Source organism: Puma concolor, chromosome D1 (assembly GCF_028749965.1).
Source record: "Puma concolor isolate L17-30 chromosome D1, mPumCon1.1.hap2, whole genome shotgun sequence".
NCBI classification, from domain to species: domain Eukaryota; kingdom Metazoa; phylum Chordata; class Mammalia; order Carnivora; family Felidae; genus Puma; species Puma concolor.
This window is the reverse complement of record NC_141676.1, coordinates 32,857,046-32,878,331: the sequence shown is the minus strand read 5'-3', so window position 1 is coordinate 32,878,331 and position 21,286 is coordinate 32,857,046. Positions and strand designations below refer to the sequence as shown.

General features: G+C 36.9%; 1 protein-coding gene across 3 annotated transcripts in view; it reads left to right on the top strand.

Annotated features, from left to right (window-relative positions):
• METTL15 (methyltransferase 15, mitochondrial 12S rRNA N4-cytidine) overlaps positions 1–21,286 on the top strand; it is a 295,673-nt gene that overhangs the window by 209,212 nt on the left and 65,175 nt on the right. For all 3 annotated transcript variants that reach the window (XR_015240948.1, XR_015240947.1, XR_015240946.1), the window contains one exon: positions 8,315–8,402. The gene's annotated coding sequence lies outside the window, so the exon portion shown is untranslated. The remainder of the gene's footprint in view (positions 1–8,314; positions 8,403–21,286) is intronic.

Here is a 21,286-nt window from a genome sequence, read left to right as displayed (position 1 = left end):
GCCTTAAGAACATTGTTCTATATATATGTCGTCAGGTAAGGGGAACAAAGGCAAAAATAAACTATTGGGATTACACCAAAATAAAAAACTTTTGCACAGTGAAAGAAATCGTTAACAAAATGAAAAGGCAGCCTACTGAATGGGAAAAGATATTTGCAAATGATACACCTGGTAAGGCATTAATATACAAAATATATAAAGAATTCATACAACTTAATGCAAAAATAAATAATTCTGTTGAAAAGTAGAAATAGGATCCTTAATATTTTTGAAGCCATGGCCTCCTATGAGAATCTTCTTAAAATTACAGCCTCTTTATTTTTATTTATTTATTTTTAATGTTTATTTATTTTTGAGAGAGAGAGAGAGTACAAGCGGGAGAGGGGCAGAGAGAGAGGGAGACAGAATGTGAAGCAGGCTCCAGGCTCTGAGATGTCAGCACAGAGCCCTGTGTGGGGTTCAAACTCCCAAACCGTGAGATCATGCTCTGAGCTGAAGTCGTATGCTTAACACTTAACCGACTGAGCCACCCAGGCACCCCAGAGTCTCTTTAAATAAACAGGTGCACACAGACTAATTTTGTGTAACATTGAGTGGTTATAAAGCCCTCATGTCTATGATGGGCTCAAGTTCAGTAACTCTAGCACTAGAAAAACATCTCAGTTCATCGCATTTCCAAATCTGACCCTGTGAAACATCTAAAGATCAAGGCTGACAATTTCTACCATTCAGGTTCACCTGGTCCCTTCAGTCCTAGATACTTCAAGCTCCATACGTTGTTTTCGAGGATCCCAATCTTGGTATCACCCACTTGGGCAGTGTCCCAAGGCTAATCTGAGCTCCTGTAACAGTTTTGACTGGGCACAATGAATGGAAGAGATAAAATTATTTCCAAAAACCTGAGTAGATCAAATACTCCAGATGAGTGCTGTCTAATGGAAATACAATGCAAGCCACCAAATCAAGCCACACTGTAATTTTTAATTTTGAGAAGTCACACCGAGAAAAGTAAAATGAAACAGTTCAAATCAATTTTAATAGCATAATCTATTTAAATGAATGCATCCAATATATTCCAACATGTAATCAATATACAAAAGTAACAAGATATCTTATATTCCTTCTTTTGTACTAAGTCTTTGAAATCTGGTATGTATTTTACCCTTAGAGCACATCTCAGTTTGGACTAGCTACATTTCAATAACTCAGTAGCTACGAGTGTGTAGTGGCTTTCATACTGGACAGGAAGGTATTAAGCCTAGAATAAATGTCAATCTTTCTGTATACCTGGCTTTGTTATAGCAGTGATCAGTTTTTTTACCTTTTTAAGAATACTTTCTCCCATAACTATCTGGGAAGAAACGAACAGTTTATTTTCTTCTATTGTACTGCATCTCACGTGGGAAGAGATGCAAGCCATGCCCCCTGAAACCATGTTGTGCAGTGGCCCTGATCGGGAGGAAGCTGCATCTTGTCAATCCTGTTCTCTAAAGGGCCAATGCATTTGGTACGACTTACAAAACAGCTTTAAAAATAAAATAACCAAAACAGATCTTTGTAGCCACATCCAAAATCAAACTAATTCATACTAGCAACCTCTCTAAAAATTGCTTCAGGCTGACTACACCAGGGTTGATCAGCATTAAAAGACGAGTTTATACTGTAGGTAAATTGATGCATTCCTGGCCAGGAAACAACCACAGCATATATTAAGCCAGGAATGATGGTTATAGAGAAAGATATTTAAAGCAAATCATTACTTAAAAAAAAAAGAGGGAGTGGAAATCTTCCTTCCTCAACCTCTTCACTGCTCATAAAATATTGCTATCTTATTCAGGTACTATAGGACATTTAACTGAATAATCTTGAAGACCAAATGTCAAAATTATAGCTCATATATAAGCTAGATTATGCATATACATATAGTATATATGTAGCTGTTTTACAGACACATCTTCAGCATGATTCCCCAGTTAAGCTATTTCTTGTATGCATTTCATTTTTGGAATAATTTTCTTGCCATTAAATTAAAAAAAATCCTCCAAATTATTCTAGCCACCATTTTTTTTACCTGATAAAATATTCTGTTGTGTTTTTAAATGGCATCATTTGGAACAGACAAATCATACTTTGAGGAAAGGGCACATTGTTAAGTTTGTTAAAAGCTATAATGGACATCTTGAATCTTTTCTCAGGGTTAAAAAAAAATCTCTCTGCTAGCAGTTAATAAATGTTAATAAGATTTTTTTCAAAATAGTGGCTACAGTATTGCAGTGTTAATTGCATTACTCAGTGAAAAAAATGCAGTGAGTCATATTTTATAGTTGTTATTTATGCAATTTGGAGAACTTTTCAGGCCCTTGATAAAGAATGAGGGGACTCCAGACCTGATAAAATGAGTCTAGAAAGACCATTTCCTTTCTTTAATAGGGTTTAGAAAATTTGCAATTAAGAATAGACTAAAACAACTTGAAATTGTGTTATGAATTCATACTCTTTTCAGACTCATTAGGACCTCAACAAGATCAGTAATTTCAATTGTTCCCAACCTTCACAAAACTGAGGATCCCTTTTGCTATTCCTTTTTACCAGCTTTTCTCTACCACATGAACCTAGTGTTTAAGGGGGAAAAATGTGTTTTTCTACTAAGTATAAATAAAATGTACTTCCCTATTTTATTAGTGAAACACATATGTAATTACTAAACAGCTTCTGTTCAGTGTAAAACAACTTGTGTTACCATGATGGATCAAAGTAATTCCAGAAAAAAAGACAGTTATGTGATATTTAAGTTAGCCTCCTCCACAGATGGACCAAATAAAAACAGAAATTTTAATTACGTTAAGAAGCCAGCGCAAGTTGGTAGGCTCTCCAGGATTAGATGTCCGTGTTTATTAACTGCAGATTGATAAGTGTGCTCATGGCTCATGGCTCAAAAGTGCCTGATTCCTTTGTAAATAAAAGCCAACTGATAGTTTAAAAACAACAAAGGTGAAGTACTAAATGCTTGAGTTGAAGGTTTTTCACACCTCTCCCTGGAATATCCTTCACCTCTTCTGTCAATTAAATCCTTTCATAATCATCAAATGTTTTTGAGTTTTGTACATGAGAATGTATATTGCTTTCTTCTACAAGATGGAGCCTAATTGACTAAGGATCCAAGCTGCTGCACTATGAAGTTTCTCCCTGTGTTTGCACTGAGGCTGTGCCTACTATGGGCTGCTTCTCACCAGTAACTGAGTGAGGTAGGATAGTAATGCAGTCCTGTTCCTGGGAAACAGGGGAATGCTTTGTCTCAAGGACTCATAAATGGTTTTACTGAACCTTCCCACCAACTTTCCTTACCTTTCCTTCACTCAGCGTCAGATGTATGTCACAACCAAATGACTCTCCCAGACTTCGGCTTCCTCCCAGTTCCCTTTCATGCAGGCATTTCTCTTAATAAACTTGTACATTTAATCCTGTCTTCGCACCTGTTTCTCAGAAGACCTGGACTAATACATTAACTCAGATCATTTTTTTCAGTTTCTCAAACTGTATATGTATATAATACTCTGCAAAAGAAAGCAAAGAAAATGGCCCTTTATAATTTGGCCTCACCTCATTACCCTGGCTGCTTCTACCATCTCTAGGCTCCAGATATACCCAGCTCACTACAAGTACCCAGGACCCTGCAATTTGAAAATGCTATCCCCTTGCCTAAAATGACTTCCTCTCTAGTTAATACGGCAATGTTTACAAGACCACTTGTGAGTCATCTCCTTTGATCAGCCTTTCCTGACATCTATAAACAGAATTCAGAGCGTGTCCTCCTCTTGCATCCATACTTGACTTAGCTTGCATGATCTTGGCACCTTTGAAGACAGGCCGGTTGTTTTTTTTAGAATGTCTTGCAGTATAGATTCATCCAGTGTTTCTTCATTATTGGATATATAACCATTATTATACCCGTTGTGTATTTTTGGCCAGACTGTCTCACTGTAGTCTCTTCATTATATTTTATCAGTTGCACATTATGGCTATTTGTTCCATTACTAGTATTGTTCATTTTGACCACTTTATCAAGACCAGGTTTATCTACTTTTTGTTCCATCTGTAACTAACAAGTACTTTGTAAGAGTATTCTTTGAAACCATGTAAAATTTTCATTCCTTGTCTCATTTTCACCTACCTGTTTTAGTATCCACTAAAATTTCTTGCCTGGGCTAATTATTACTATGCCTTTTGCCAAATGGTAATTTTCTAAAAACCATTATTCCTTCTACGTTTCATTGAAGGCTTTCCACTCTATGGAGGAACTTTCTCTTCTATCCATCTATTTAGTCATTCATTTATTTATATCAGTGTAGTACTAGTTAAATCACCGAGTTACAGTTTGTTATATCATTCTTTAAAGGCTCCAATTGTCCTTTATTTGGCCAGTTAGAGCCCCCTCAAGTTTACTTCTGTGTTCTTTTGACATGCCCCTATCCTTCTTTGAGCATTTCCTTACTTTCTGTTACCAAAGATGATCCAGGTTCATTGTGTTCTTTTCCAGCCCCAGCCCTGGATTCAGTCATTTCTTCAAAGAGCCCTGGTTCATTTAGCATTTGACACCAAGAGCATGAGGTATTCGTTACTACTAACATGCCACTGCTCCCAAGCCTTTCCAGCAGATAGCTAGGAACTAAACACATGTTTACATCTATATTTATTTCTTTATCTGTAATGGAAACTTAGCTCACTCTGGTACATCCAATTCCAACCCAATGGCAGCTGCATTTATTCTAGCTTTATCTTTTTCTGTATTTGTAGTTCTTTATCCAATAGTGAGAAACCTGACTCTTATTGTTCTTGATGTATTTATTTATTTGCTCAACCTCCCTGGAGGTAGCCAATTTTCTGATACTGCTGGGCCACCACCCTCTTTGCAAATACACCTGCCCCCATGCTATGTTTGGCTTCCTCTGCATAGGCCAGCAGCCTTCCTTGTCAGACTCAACTCATGGCTATTGAACAACAGAAAGAAAAATGCTAATAAATATTTTTTTTTTGAAAAAAGGAAAGAAACAAAGGGGAAGGGAAGAGGGAGAGATATAGCTGCTAGTGTTTTTTATACTTTTTTTCTCTTTTAAAAAGGGAGCAGCTTTAGGCGTAGAGCCTTCTATAAGGAATAGTATCTATCTAGAAGTTAATAACACAATTTTTGTTTTAATTGTGAATGTATTTAAGTTACCCAGTCTATTTCTTTTCTTTAAATATATTTTTAAAATTTTTTTTTCAACGTTTATTTATTTTTGGGACAGAGAGAGACAGAGCATGAACGGGGGAGGGGCAGAGAGAGAGGGAGACACAGAATCGGAAACAGGCTCCAGGCTCTGAGCCATCAGCCCAGAGCCCGAAGCGGGGCTCGAACTCACGGACCGCGAGATCGTGACCTGGCTGAAGTCGGACGCTTAACCGACTGCGCCACCCAGGCGCCCCTAAATATATTTTTAATTGAGGAAAAAGTTACATACTTTAATCAGCACAGTTCTTAGGCATATATTTCAATGCTTTAACATATATATATATATATATATATATATATATATATATATATATATTTAATCACATTGAGATGTAGAACACTTACATCTCCCTAGAAGATCCCAGTCAATTTCCATCCCCTGTAGGCATTGAGTTTTGTGATTTATATCAGGATTGGTTTTGCTTCTTTGTAAATATTTTTAAGTAAAGTGTTGATGAAAAAAATAAAATATAAATGATAAAGATTATAAAAGGAGTAGGGAGGGGATAGCACAGAAGGTGTTGTAGCCACAATGGTTTGTTTCATGGACATCTTGCAGAGTTTTTCTCTTGCCCTTAGAAATGTTTCTCTGCTACACTGAAGATAGCCACCAATATTAGGCTAATGGATACAAGCTCTAACCTTCCCTCTCTACTCCCTTCATATGTACTCATTTTTCCAAGCATTTACTATATACCTACTGTGTGCTCCAGGAGCTAAAGACAAATAAGGAGCAATGCCTGCATTCAAAATAAAGATGATCACCATAACCTGGTCCAAGGAATTGTTTACAAATATGGCCACAAATTTGTCATATACTCTGGGTCTGGAGTTCTTTCTTGTCCAGCAAGAAAGCGGGACGCAGGGTTAAAAATGTGACAAATTTTTCTTCTCCTAATGTCCAGGAGAAGACAAGAGCCCTGATTAAGGATACTTGCTCCGTTTTTATTAGGATCAGAAGGCTTACAAACATGGTGATGGAAGTGCACAAAGAGGCAATGAAACAATATTAACTCATGGGCGTGAGGGAAAGGGGTTTTTGAAGGTATATGATGTTAAGGGTTTGGGTTAATACAAAACAAAATCCTGACTCCTGGTGGAAGTTTGTTTACAGCAGACATGAGGCACCACCTGTGTTTACCTAAACTGGTCTAGGGGACAAGAAAGACAGAGCACGCTACCTCAGGGTCAAAAAGGCACCTTTCTTTTGTTAATTAGCTCCGCTTTGGGCAACTTTGCCCCGCAGAGGTATATAACCCTATTAACCTGTTCACCTAATTTGGTCCTTCCTTCCTGTGGAAGCAGCTTTCTGCTATACTACTAAAGGGGGGGAGGGGTGTTTCTGCCCTGAATACCTAACCTTATTTACCTTGTATACCTTTGTTCTATATTGGGGCATTTGCCCTGCCTTATCTATACTGGGGCCTTTGCCCCACCCTCTCTATACCTATTTACCTAACCTAGTTTACCCAAACTTGGACGTGAACATCCTATGGCTTTCTAATTCTTTATGCCTTGTTAACCCATCAGTGCAGGCTCAGGGAATTCCTAAACTTATTCCCCACACAAATTATTGTTTCTAATTTATGGATTATGGCCAAAATTCACAAATCTACAGATGTGCAAATTGACCATTTCAGAGGCACTGGAAAGAAATGAGAGAAACAAGGGAAGAGCAAAGAGGGTAGATTTCCTATTTAACAATTTGTATGTGGTTTTTAATAAATAAAAGTAGTTTTATTATAGAATTACATCTGGCATTAAAAAAATAAAAGGGCCACCCATAATCTACAATTTAAGCCTATTAAACACTGAATCAACCCAAGTTGGCTGAAACAGTTGCCCCTTTCATGGTAAAATCCATCTAGAAAGAAAATTACTTGGTTTGAAGATTTTTGGAGAAAAGCCTAGTCTTTCTAAATGGTGATCGCTCCTTTTGCTCTACATGTTTTTGCCTTTATATCTTTTTATTGTTCAGCATCTGACCCAAGTTGGGGAATTCTTTTTGTACTTCAGTTAGCACATTGATAAAAGTATAAATATAGAACACAGTGATGTTGTCAAACAATCAACAGGTATTCATTCACTGCCTGGGCACTGTCCCTAAGGAGCTTTGCTCTATTTAAGAAAATAAATCACAATTAAAATTTTTAACTTAAATTTTGAGACGTAGGAATTATAAACCTCCTTATATACATTCCCTACCCTATTAAAATAGGCCATTGGTAACCAAACAACTCTTAATTACAAAGATTACCCACTCTCCCATATCCTACCTGAATTTGAGAAGTTTAGCCAACCTGGAAAATGCAATGAGCTCCATTAGTTTCTCCTTACAGACAGTGTGGCAGTAGCAGAAGAAATCTCTCTTACTTGTTAAACCTAATGGAATTTGAAGCAGACTACTTAAAGTATGAATTCAGAAACAATCATTCATCAACACAAATAAATAAGCAACATGAACATTTCAAGTCCTTTGCCCCACTTCTCTATGAGAGTATCTGCCTTACTAGCAAGTCAGTGTGATGATATGTGTGTGTGAGAGAGCATTTCATAAACCATGGCCTACAGTCCAGGTGTAAGGGAGTATATAGTCTTCATCAGTCTATACAGGTTGCTAAGCCATAGTATGACAGTGTGTGTCCTTGTATTTGAATATCATTAAGTATAAACTTAAGGCAGTTTAATATGACAGAACAGTATTACCCAGTCACATATCATGTTTCAGTTAGGCATAACAGGAAATTTATAACTAAGCAAAATCATCATAGGCAGGACTTAGAGGTCTTCAATGAAGATGGCTAACGATTAAGAAACCTCTTAAGCCAAAACTTGAGAGGGACTAAGTTTTATAAGCTCTGCTGGAAGGTTCATTTCACCTGGAGCCATGAAGCTAGTCACTTATTCTCTCGGCTTTGATTTCCCTCAAAAGGATTTCATGGTTGTAAGAATGAAAATGGCTCTGTAGATGAAAATTGAGAGTCAGTGTATATGGTATAGATAATGTAATTTTTGTGATGTAATTTATTATTCTCTCTACATTAGGTCTACTTCCTTTCTTTGCAAATTGAGCTTGAGAATCTGAACTCTTAGAGATGTCCCCAGACCCAGCCTGCACTTCTTCACAGCACAGGTGAGAAATGCTGTCTGACCTTTCTGCTGGGACGACAGAATGTTTAGGTAAAAATGGCTGACCAATGAACCAGCCTACATGGCTCTCTCACTTTGGTGCTCTCACAGGAACATAATGGGGTGAGGTGAGAATATGGAGAATGGGATATCAGAGGAGCAAAGAAATGGCTATCCCCTTTCCCACTCTAATCTATAGATTTATTGTGCAATGCCAAACTAGAAAAGAGAGGAACCTAAATTTGAGGATAGATGTTTTTTTAGATTGATTTTAATATTTGAAAATAACAGTTTTATTAATATCCAGAAGTGGCCAAAAAAGTTAACAAAATGGCCTAAGAGGACAGAGAAGAAAAATCTTGTAGAATGGTTTGAGGGCAGCAGTGGAAATAAAAAATAAAACTGATTAAACTCCATCTTCCTTAGATAGCTTATCCAACAAACAAAATAAGAAAGGTCAGGGCAGTAAACATTGCTACTCACACAGAGACATAGAGCTTAAGGAAAATCAGTGAGTGGCACTATAATTGGGTGCATTTTTTTCTATTTGACAAAACTTATTTTAAAATCAGTATTGAACTTCTAACTTTTAACCCCTTCATGTATATTGTATGTCAACGTATGCTGCCAACTAAAGGGTATTAGGAACCACAATGGAAGAGAGTAGGAGGCATGAATAGGAATTGGGTGTGATCTTGGGGTTGAACACAGATTTTACAATCATTTATACAGAAGTAGTTGAGAGGTCTTTGTCTGCCTATCCCCAAACCTGTTTTCCGTTATCAACTTTGGATGGAAGTATTCATATAATTTCATCCCTCATTCACTGTTTTAAAGTTGTCTCTCTTGAAATTTGAAAAATTCTTATTTTTAAATAGATTTTTTAATTTTCTGGGCCCCATCAATACAAAGGCCTGGAAACAAAAATTATATTTGAAGAATTTTATTTATGCAGCAATTTGGAACTATTTTGTAGGTTAATGGTAGCTCTCCAAGGCTAGGCTTCCTTGTCTTTGGAGGAAAGCCACCATTCAGTTGGTTAAATTCTATTGGTAGAAAAGACATTAATCCTTAACTGGTTTGTGGAAAGATCAAACAAATATATATATTTGCTTATATATATTATATATTATATACGTATATATATATACAATGTGGCCTCCAGCACCTACTGCCACCATGATTTAGATTCTCCCTACCTTCAAAACTTTATCTCATAATACCTTTTTCCTTCACTCACTACCCTCCTAGCACACTAACTGCCTTTCTCTTCCTCAAAAACACCAAGCTGTTTCCCACCTCAAGGCCTTTGCATGTATTCTTCTCTCTACTTGTAATTTTATACTTACAGCTCTTTGCTCCTTCTCACCTTTCAGGACCCAGCTCAGATGTCACCGTCTTAGTGAGGTCTTTCCCTGCCTTCTATCTAAAGTTGCCTCTGTGGATTTTTGGTATCTCATAACCCTGCTTATATGTCTCTCTCATAACACTTTTTACAATCTGTAATTATTTTGCTTATGTGTGTATTTACTTTGTTGTTTTCTGTCTCCTTCCACTGGATTCCAAGCTCTTTGAAAAACCTTGACAATATTATTTACTGCAGAGCCCAAGATAGCTAATACAGTGTCTGACTTGCAGTAGACACTTAATAAATGCTTGTTGAATGAATAACCTGAGCCCTTTGTATATGAAAGTCTATATAAAATTTTAAATAATGAAAAAGTAAAAAAAAATGTATATATATAAAGTTTATGCTCTTTCTCATAAGAAATTACTTGGGCATATTTATGAAGTCTTAAAGAAGAGGTAGGAGAAAGCTCTCTCTACAGGAAAGGTTTGAAAGGCCAGGGTTTGTTTAGAAGGAAAGCCAAACCAGGAGCTCTAGCTGGGTGGACAAAGGCCTGGCATCTTCTGACTCCAAAAGTGGCTTCTGTCAAAGCAGTGGCATAAGTTCTATTTTGGCAGAACATTTTCAGACCAGCTGAACCATGCCAAATCAAAGGCCTGGGAACAAAAATATCATTTGAATGATGTCATTTTGTAGAGCAATCTGGAATGATTTCACAGGTTAATACCAGTTTCTCTAGGTATTTAGAGCTAACCCACCTTCAAATTAATCAGAGACCCAGATGGTATCCTGGCTGAACCAAGTTGTTCTCCTGAGTAGAAGAGGCATCACCTGGCATGTTTGTGGTTGACACAGGCCCAGGTGTGCTGGCCTCAGGGCTCATTTATTGAAGAGATTGGGCATATTCAGCTCCATACTTGAGCCTGACACCATGGATGTGTCCAGAACCTCACGGGTGCTAATAACATCCTGGTTCACTGCACACAGAACATTTCTCTTTTCATTTCCTGCTCCTAATAGGCAAAACTTTTGCTTTTAACTTTGGAAGGAATGTGTCACTTGTAGGACAGGTAGCATAAACTGAAGGACTACAGACTTTGGATTTACACGTGGTTCTCTGGTTACCTCTTACAAAGTCTAGGGTCTTGGCAAAATTACTTAACCTGAATGAGCTTCAGTTTCCTTTTCCATAAATGGAGAATATATAACCAAATAGAATATCTTGGGGAATTCCATGAGACTGTGTGTGTGTGCATGTGTTTGACACATAAATATTCCCTTCCCTTCTCATCTCTTTTTTTCTTTCCCACCTAGTTTACATATAAAAGAAAGTTTCTCTCTGGTTACCAGGAGAAACAACACTGGATAGTAGCCTTAGATTTACATCTCAGGATTTCCTGTCTGGCTATACAGACTCTCTGGATCTTCATTACTTTATCTTTCAAATAATCACAGTAATACTTCTACTTCATAAGAGCATTGTGAGGATTACATGAATTTATGTGCCTGATTCATGGTAAGTAGTCAATACCAATCAGCTTGGTTATCAGCCTCTACCTTTACTAACTACCCTAGAATGACTGAGAGGTTTAATGAAAGAAAACCACAAATTAGGACTAAGTGGTTTAATCACCTGACCTAGTCCAAAGAAATCTTCATTTTATTAGGCATTGCCTTTGAGTTTAGTACATCTTCTGTCTAAGACACTGGTCACTTTTTATAGTGATTCAAAAGGAATCAACCAGCAAAGAAAGGAAGAATAATATACATATGTCAGGTATAATAGGTAGATTTTTTGTTCTGTGACCTTATCTCTTTCTGGTTTTACACCCATGAATATGTTGTTACATGACAGAATTACACAAATGTAATTAAAGTTACTAATCAGTGGATTTTAAGATAGGGAGATTACATGATCCCTTTAAAGCAGAAGAGGAAATCTGAGATATTCAAAATACAAGGAGGATGCTATGTGCTTTTGTTGGCTTGAAAATAAAAGGGACCATGTGTCAAGGCAATGGGAACATCAACCCACCATGGAACAACCACAAGTAACTGAATTCTGTCAACAACCAGTTAGCCTGGATGTGAATCTTGGGCTGCAAAAGGCTGAGAACTGATTTTAGCCTTGTGAGGCCCTAAGCAATCATGTCATATTATACTTCCTACTGAAACTGTAAGGGTAATAAAAGGTGTTGTTTTAAGCCACTAAGTTTGTGCTAATTTGTTACAGAATCAGTAAAAAGCACTATACCAGGCTTGCAACTTTGACTGAAGCATGAAGTATAAAAATGAAAAATTAATTAGGGAAGAAGTGCCTCATGCTAAAAGCAGTACTTTGGATCTGAAATAGAAAAAGAAAGTACACGTAGAATCTCAGAGATCTAAATTTTGAAACTTCAGTTAATCTTTCCTACTGCCTCCCCTGGATTCCTTCAGCACCATTATGTGGTTTCATTGCAGTACTTTTTGGTGTCTTGTGATTACCTATTTATGTGACCATCTCTGCAAAATAGTAGTGTCTTTAAGGGAAGGAACTATGTGATTTACCTTTGTATCTCCCAAACTTAGCATAGAACCTGACATTGTGGAGACACGTGAGATGTGTTTGTTAGATGAAATAATGAGTGAATATGTAAGAGAATTAGTGAACTATTGACACTGAGACCCAAACAGTCAAAGTATTTGTTGGGATAGCATTGTAAATTTTGGTTTTAAATTTATATATATAAGAAATTATTATTTGTTCTGCTTTGCAACTCATAAAAAACTGTACCCATCATGCTCTTTGACAAACTGATTTAACTAAAAGAACAACTATTAAATTTGCAGAATCAGTTACCCTCCTAACTGAAGCAACTTTAATTATATGAGTGATTTTTATAGAGAGTAACATCCATACCCTATTAATACCAGTTCTCTGGAGTGATTTCTGAGAGGTGCAGTTCTTTCACCTTGATCCCTATCTCCATTTACCTGCTTGATCCAAAAGTAAATTTGACTCGAGATGGTCTTAAAAGACATAGAAAAGAAACTCACCCCTCAGGAGAGAGTGCCTGATCACTGGAGTCATGGGAGCTGGAAGAGACATTAAGAGGGTGTTTTGCCTCTAAGGGAATATCTAAACCACATCATTAAAGCTTCTCTTCTTTTTTTTTCTTAATGTTTATTTATTTATTTTTTTGACAGAATGAGAAAGAAAGCATGTGCAGAAGCAGGGGAGGGGCAGAGAGGGTGGTATTGAGAATCCCAAGCAGGCTCTGCTCTGCCAGCACTGAGCCTGACAAGGGGCTCAAATTCACAAACTGTGAGATCATGTGCCAAGCCAAAATCAAGAGTTGGACAGTCAACCAACTGAGCCACCCAGGAGCTCCTAAATCTTCTTTTTTAAGATTTCCAGGGATACAGTCACCATGACATCTTTTCATGTCCAGAGATACATTCTTTCACTTGCTATCTTTATTCTGTTCAAACTGCTCCTCCAGGTCACAAGCATGAGATAAACTTACCAGCCATATTTCCATTGTATAATCCAACCACCTCACCTACCATCCCACTTCACTCCCTAGGCAGAGCTGATTGGAACTGGGCTGAAAACATGATTCAGGATGAACCAAGCAGATTATTTAGCCTAATCCTTCTCATGAGAATTGGTATTTGGAACTGAGAAGCAGCTGATAGTTTGTATTGTAACCATACAATGTAAACGCATAAGATGTTGGATGGCCACTTTCCCCTGGAGAACAAGAGAAATGGAGAAAGCCAATCTGTAGACTCAGGCATGATGTGGAAGAGGAACACTGCCTGGGATCCAGAAGGCTTTCCAGAATCTGTGAGGCCTGGCATCTTTCAGGATCTGTAAGGCATCTCTTTATCCTTAAAATATATCCACCCCCCAAAAAAACAAAAATAAAAACAAAAGCAAAAATGTTTCTTTACTTATACCAACTAGATTTGGTTTCTGTTGCCTCCTAATGAGGAATTCTAATAAATACACTACCAGAACCATATCCTCTTTTAAAGCACATTTTCCTTCCTGGACAGGGGGAGGAGAGCATAAAGAATCCTATGATATTGCTATTTCACTTAGTAAATATTTACTTAATGCTTATAACATGCCAGAAAATATGATCAAACCATAGTATTGGCTCCCAAGAGGTTGGGATACTGGAGCTTGTCTATTTCTTCCCAACACAGAATTCCTCTAATGAGTACTTTTTGCTCTAGAGCTCCTCATTGGATTGGAGAAGACTGTTCCAGGCTCTCCCTGCCTAATTCTGTTTCCTCTTGCTGTTATCTTTGACAAACATTATTCCAATAAACTGATTACACTCATAACTCCATCTCAATGTCAGCTTCCTGGAAGACCCAGCCAATGCAGATGACCTTCAAAGAAAAATGGAGAGAGCATTTTTATTTATTCAATAAGTATGTATTGATGATCAATAATGGCCAAGTGATATGCTAAACACCAGCTGTATCCATGAACAAGATAAACAAGATTCCTTTTCTTATGGCTACAGTCAAATAGGAATAGTATTAAACAAATAAATTACACAAAACACTGGACCCACCAAATAATTGAGCAAAGAATCACAATGGTGATATTAAGAAAAATATAAGAAAAGAGTAGAGAGAACGCTAGGTGGGGAATATTAAATATCAGAGTATGTTGGGTCTCAGTGAAGTAATAAAACCTATTATTTTCTATTGCTAATCATATTCCTCCTTTAGGACTCTGACTGTGGGATTCCTTTCACAAGAATAGAATATGGAAGACTTCAATTGGCATTATTTTATGTGAAAAATATGTGGAGGATTGGACAAAAAAGCAGAATGTTAACTTGACACCATTTGGAATCTTGTGTTAAGTTCTGGAGTCCTTTAAAGAAAATTTTAGATAGGACAAAAGCAAACCAGACTCCATGGAGGCCATACAGATGGAAAGAAGTCCTTGATTCATACAACAAAAGGGCTTGGGGATGTTCATCCAGAACCAGATGAAACTAGAATGAGTCATTGTATTCATGTTTAGATAAAGGACTGCCCTATGTAATTAAAAGGAAACAACAACAAAAACAAACTCAGACCAATTAGTTTGAATTTCTCCTGAGGGTAGGAATAGGAGCAATGAATAGAAACAATACAGAAGTAGATTATAATTTAGTGTTAAAAAAATCATGAAAATTCAATTTCTGAAGGCTAAGACTATTTATCAGTTGAATTAGTTCATTCATGAAGTGGTAATCCCTTCACTCTTGAAGGTGAAACTCCTGTAGTGAGGCTTCCTGTGAATGGTATTCTGATACTGGGTTTTCAAACATTGGAAAATGTATGGATATAGAGTGTCTAGAGGGGCCTGGAAGACAATTCTGTATCATTCAGGGCTCCATATAAGATAAGTGAGGGGAGGACTAAATTGAGCTGCATGCTCTGCTGATCTATAATCAAATACAAATTTTCCAAAAACACTATGTCAGAGCGAGATGGTAAAATAGGCACCCCAGACTTCATTCCTCACAGAGACACTGCCTTAACAACAATATACCAAAAAGCCTTCATGAGAATTCAGAAATTTAGTTAAGACAACACAGTACCTCAAACAAGTGCAAAACCAGAAAACTTGCACTGAAATGGGTAAGAAAAGCCATTGCATTTTACCTGTGGTAGTTCTTTCCCCAAGCTGACACAGCTTAATGCATTTAGGATAAAGTGCCCACTTTTTTCTAAGAAGGGAAAGGGAAATGTGGAACGTGTGCCTAACATTCTGGCTTTTTGGGGGACTGCGTGAGGGACAGGCAATGTCTTACCTAACTCACAGTGCTGATAGAGAACTGGCATATTTGGATATGTGGGGGCCTCTGAGAAAAAAGAGCTCAATGGTTCATTGTAACTCGAGCAAACCTGCAGTGTACGCGCATACCCCAGAAGGAGAAAGAGATTATGAGCCCATACACCAGAGGGAGAGAGAGATTATGAGCTCCAGAAAAAGAAACCAGCAAACCCCTCTAATTCAGAAATGGCATATACAAGCCCAGAAAAGATGCCTTCTTAGAAAAGACTTGAGAGGCCAGAATCTCTAGCCAAGCTGATTGGGAAAGATCTTTCTCTGTATGTATCCAGTTCATAAGAACAGGAAAGGTGGCTGTTTTGTTGAATGCCCAGATCCTAGCAAAAAATAAAAAGGCCCTAAAATAAAAATACCAAAAAAAAAATGACTGAAAAAAAATAACAAGGCATATGAAAATATAAGGAAACATAGCCCTATCAAAGAAATAAAATAAATCTCCAAAAACTGATCCAAAAGAAATGGAATTTGATGACTTATCTATTAAAGAATTCAAAGTAATTATCTCAAAAAACTCAATGAACTTCAAGAGAACACAGACAACTAAACAAAATCAGGAAGATGATGAATGACAAAAACATTCATCAACAAAGAAATAGAAACTTTGGAAAAAAGAACCAAACAAAAATTCTGGAGTAGAAGAATATAGTAACTAAATTAAAAAATTCACTAGAGGAATTCAACAACAGACTTTATCAAACAGAGGAATCACAAACTCAAGACAGATCATTTGAAAATATCAACTCAGAGGAAGAAACAAACAAAAAAGGAAAGAAGAAAAATGAAGAAAGCCAAAGGAACTTGTGGAACACCATCTATGGAACAATATAGTAATTCCCCCTTATCCATGGGGTGTTCCATAGGGTATCTGAACCTTATATATACTATGATTTTTCCTATAACTACATGCTTATGATAGCATTTCATTTATAAATTAGGAATATTAAGAGATTAACAACAATAATAATGAAATAGAATAATTATAACAATATGCCATAATAAAAGTTATGTGAATGTGTTCTATCTCAAAATATTATACTTTACTCATTCTTCTTTTTCTTGTGATGAGGTGAGATGATAAAATGTCTATGTGATGAGATGAAATGAAGTGAATGATGTAGGCATTGTGGTATAGCATTAGGCTACCGCTAACATTCTGATGATACTTCAGAGGAAGGATCAACTGCTTCCAGATTGCAATTGACCACGGGTAAGTGAAGTCACAGAAAGCTAGATTGCAGATAAAGGGGGACTACTATATATGCATTACAGGAGTCCCAGAAGGAGAAGAGAGAAAAGGTGACAGAGAGCTTATTTGAGGAAATAATGGTTGAAGAAGCTCAAAGAGCTCTAACTAGGAGGAATCTAACAAGGCCTAAACTGAGACACATTAAAATCAAATTGTTAAAACTCAAAGACAAAAAGAGAATCTTGAAAGTATCATGAGAAGAGCAACTTGTCACACATAAGTGAGCTCTCATTAGATTTTTAGCAGATATATGAGCCAGAAGGAAAATGTGGAGATGCATTCAAAGTGATGAAAGAAAACAAACAAACAAACAAACAAAAAACAAAAAACTACCAACCAAGAAAACTCTATCTCACAAAACTGTTCTTCAAAAATGAGGAAGGGACACCTGGGTGGCTCAATCAGTTGGGCGTCTGACTCGGCTTAGGTCATGATTCTCGGTTCATGGGTTCAAGCCCCACATCTGGCTCTGTGTTGATAGCTCGGAGCCTGAAGCCTGCTTCGGATTCTCCATCTCCCTCTCTCTCTCTGTCCCTCTCCTGTTCGCACTCTGTGTGTATCTCTCTCTCTCTCTCTCAAAAATAAATTTAAAAAATGCTTAAAAGGAGGGATAATAGGGGCGCCTAGGTGGCGCAGTCAGTTAAGCGTCCGACTTCAGCCAGGTCACGATCTCGCGGTCCGTGAGTTGGAGCCCCGCGTCAGGCTCTGGGCTGATGGCTCGGAGCCTGGAGCCTGTTTCCGATTCTGTGTCTCCCTCTCTCTCTGCCCCTCCCCCGTTCATGCTCTGTCTCTCTCTGTCCCAAAAATAAATAAACGTTGAAAAAAAAAAAAAAAAAAAGGAGGGATAATAAAGACCTAGCCATGTAAACAACACCTGGGGGAATTCATTAGCATTAGACCTGCCTTAGAAGAAGTGCTAAGTGGACTCCTTCAGGTTGAAACAAAAGGATGCTAACAGCAATATGATTAGCATATGAAATCATAAATCTATGGTAAACAAACACAGAATGCTTTAATGGTGGTGCATAAATCATATTTGATTCTGGCAAAGAATTTAAAATATAAAATTGTAACAAATAACTATAAAACTATATTAATGCATACAAAATATAAAAACATGTCATTTATGACATTGACAAACTAGGAAGGACGTGTAAGGAGTAGAGTTTTTGTATATAATTGAAGTTGGTAACAGTTTAAAATAGATTGTTAGAACTATAAGATGTTTTTTTTTTAATTTTTTTTTAACGTTTACTCATTTTTGAGACAGAGAGAGACAGAGCATGAATGAGGGAAGGTCAGAGAGAGAGGGAGACACAGAATCTGAAACAGGCTCCAGGCTCTGAGCTGTCAGCACAGAGCCTGACGCGGGGATCAAACTCACCACGAGATCATGACCTGAGCCGAAGTCGGACGCCCAACTGACTGGGCCACCCAGGCGCCCCAGAACTATAAGATGTTTCATGTAATCCCCATAGTAACCATGCAAACACATAAAACCTATAGAAGATACACAAAAGAAAATCAGAAAGGAATTAAAGCAGATTACCACACACAAAAAAATCAATAAAACATAAGGAAGGAAGAGAAGAAAGGAAGGATAAAATAACTATAAGACATGTAGGAAATAGTGAACAAAATGTCAATAGTAAATCCTTCCTTTAAATTTAAATGGATTAAATTCTTCAATCAAAGACACAGAGTGGCTGAATAGATCAAGAATATGAGATCCAACTATAACGTATCTATAAGAGACCCATTTAAAAAGTTCTATTTTTTTGAGAGACAGCACGAGTGGGGAAAGAGCAAAGAGAGGGAGAGACAGAATCCAAAGCAGGCTCCCGGCTCTGAACTCCAAGCTGTCAGCACAGAGCCTGACACAGGGCTCAAACTCACAAACCAAGAGATCATGACCTGAGCCAGAGTCTGATGCTTAACTGACTGAACCAGTCAGTTAGGAGCACCCAGGTGCTCCTATAAGAGACTCATTTTAGATATAAGGACACACATAGGCTGAACGTGAAAAGATAGAAAAAGATATTCAATATAACTGTAACCAAGAAAAAGTAGGGGTGGCCATACTTACATACTTAATTCAAGAAAAATAGGCTATAAGTCACAAATCATCACAAGAGGCAAAGAAGGATATTATATAATGATAAAAGGGTCAATTCCACAGGAAGATATATCAATTATATATGCAACTAATATCAGAGCATTTAACTATATAAAGCAAACATTGATAGAATCGAAGGGACAAGTAGATAGTTACACAATGATAGTAGGAGATTTCAATGTCCTATTTTCAATATAAGATAGAACAACCAGCCATAAGATAAATAAGATAGACCAATTGAACATATCAGACATATACAGAACACTTTACCCCAAAACAGCAAAATGGATATTCTTCTGGAGTACATACAGAACATACTCCAGGATAGATCACATGTTATATGGTTACAAACCATGTAACAGTTAAAAAAAAAGTTTTAACAAATCTAAGAAAACTGAAATCATACCAAGTATCTTTTTTGACCATAATGGAATAAAACCTAAAAATCAACAGTAAATGGAAAACTGGAAAATTTATAAATATGTGGAAATTAAACAACATACTCTTGAGCAACTAACAGGTCAAAGAAGAAATCATGAGGGACATTACAAAATATCTTAGGATAAATGAATATGAAACAACATACCAAAATGTATGGGGTGAAAAAACAGAATGAAGAGGTAAGTTTATAATGGTAATCACCTACATTAATAAAATAGAAGAAAGATCTCAAATCAACAACCTAATTTTATATTGCAAGGAAATAGAAATGAAGAACAAACTAAACCCAGAATTAACAGAAGGAAATAATAAAGATTAGGATAGAAATAAAGAGAAAATAGCAAAACAATAGTAACATTTTTAACAAAACTGAGAGTTGGTATTTTGAAAATATCAACAAAATTGACAAATCCTTAGCTATACTAAGAAAAACACAGGGAAATTCAACAAAGCCTGAAATGAAAGAGGAGATATTATAACTGATGCCACAGAAATAAAAAGGGTCAGGGGCGCCTGGGTGGCGCAGTCAGTTGAGCGTCCGACTTCAGCCAGGTCACGATCTCACGGTCCGTGAGTTCGAGCCCCGCGTCAGGCTCTGGGCTGATGGCTCAGAGCCTGGAGCCTGTTTCCGATTCTGTGTCTCCCTCTCTCTCTGCCCCTCCCCCATTCATGCTCTGTCTCTCTCTGTCCCAAAAATAAATAAACGTTGAAAAAAAAATTTTAAGAAATAAAAAGGGTCATAAGAAACTACTAGGAACAATTATATACCAAAAAATTGGATGACCCAGAAAAAAATAGATGAATTCCTAGAAACATAAGACCTCCTAAGATTAAATCATAAATAAATCAATTATGCATCAGGATTCATAGCCTTCCAACAAAGAAACTAGATGGCTAGGACTAAATGGCTTCACTGAAGAATTCTACCAAATACTTAAATGAAAATTAACACCAATCCTCAAATGCTTCCAAAAAAGTTAAGAGAACACTTTCAAACTCATTTTATGAGGTTAGCATTACTCTGATTACTAGACAAAGGTATAAAAAGAAAAGAAGAAAACCCCATAGACCATTATCCCTGATGAATATTGATGCGAGAATCTTCAACAAAATACTGGCAAACCAAATTCAACAGAACATTAAAAGGATTATGTACTATGACCAATGGGATGTTTTCCTGGAATGCAAGGATGGTTTAACATATGAAATGTAATACACCACTTTAACAGAATGAAAGACAAAAAATCAGATAATCATCTCAAGTGATGCAGAAAAAACTTTAGAGAAAATTGAACACTGTTTCATAATGAAAACACTCAACCAACTAGGAATAGATGGAAACTACCTCAACATAATAAAGGCCATAGATGAAGAACTCACAGCTAACATCATACTCAATTGTGAAAAACTGAAAGCTTTTCCTTTAAGATATGGAACAAGGCAAGGGTTTCCGTTCTTACCACTTCTATTAAACATAGTACTGGAAGTTTTAGCCATAGCAATTAGGCAAGAAAAAGAAATAAAAGGCATCCATGTTGGAAAGGAAGATATTTACTGATGATATAATCTTAAATGTAGAAAATCTTAGAGATTCCACACACAAAAAGCTGTCAGAACTAAAAACTTAATTCAGAAAAATTGCAGGATACAAAATCAACATATAGAAATCAGTTGCATTTCTATACACTAACAATGAACAATCCAAAATGAAATTAAGAAAGCAGCGCCTGTGTGACTTAGTCAGTTAAGTGTCTGATTCTTGATTTTATCCCACGTCATGATCTCATGTTCATGACTTTGAGCCCCACATTAGGCTCTGCACTGACAGTGCAAAGGCTGCTTGGGATTATCTCTCTCCTCTGTCTCTGCTCCTCCTCCACTATGCT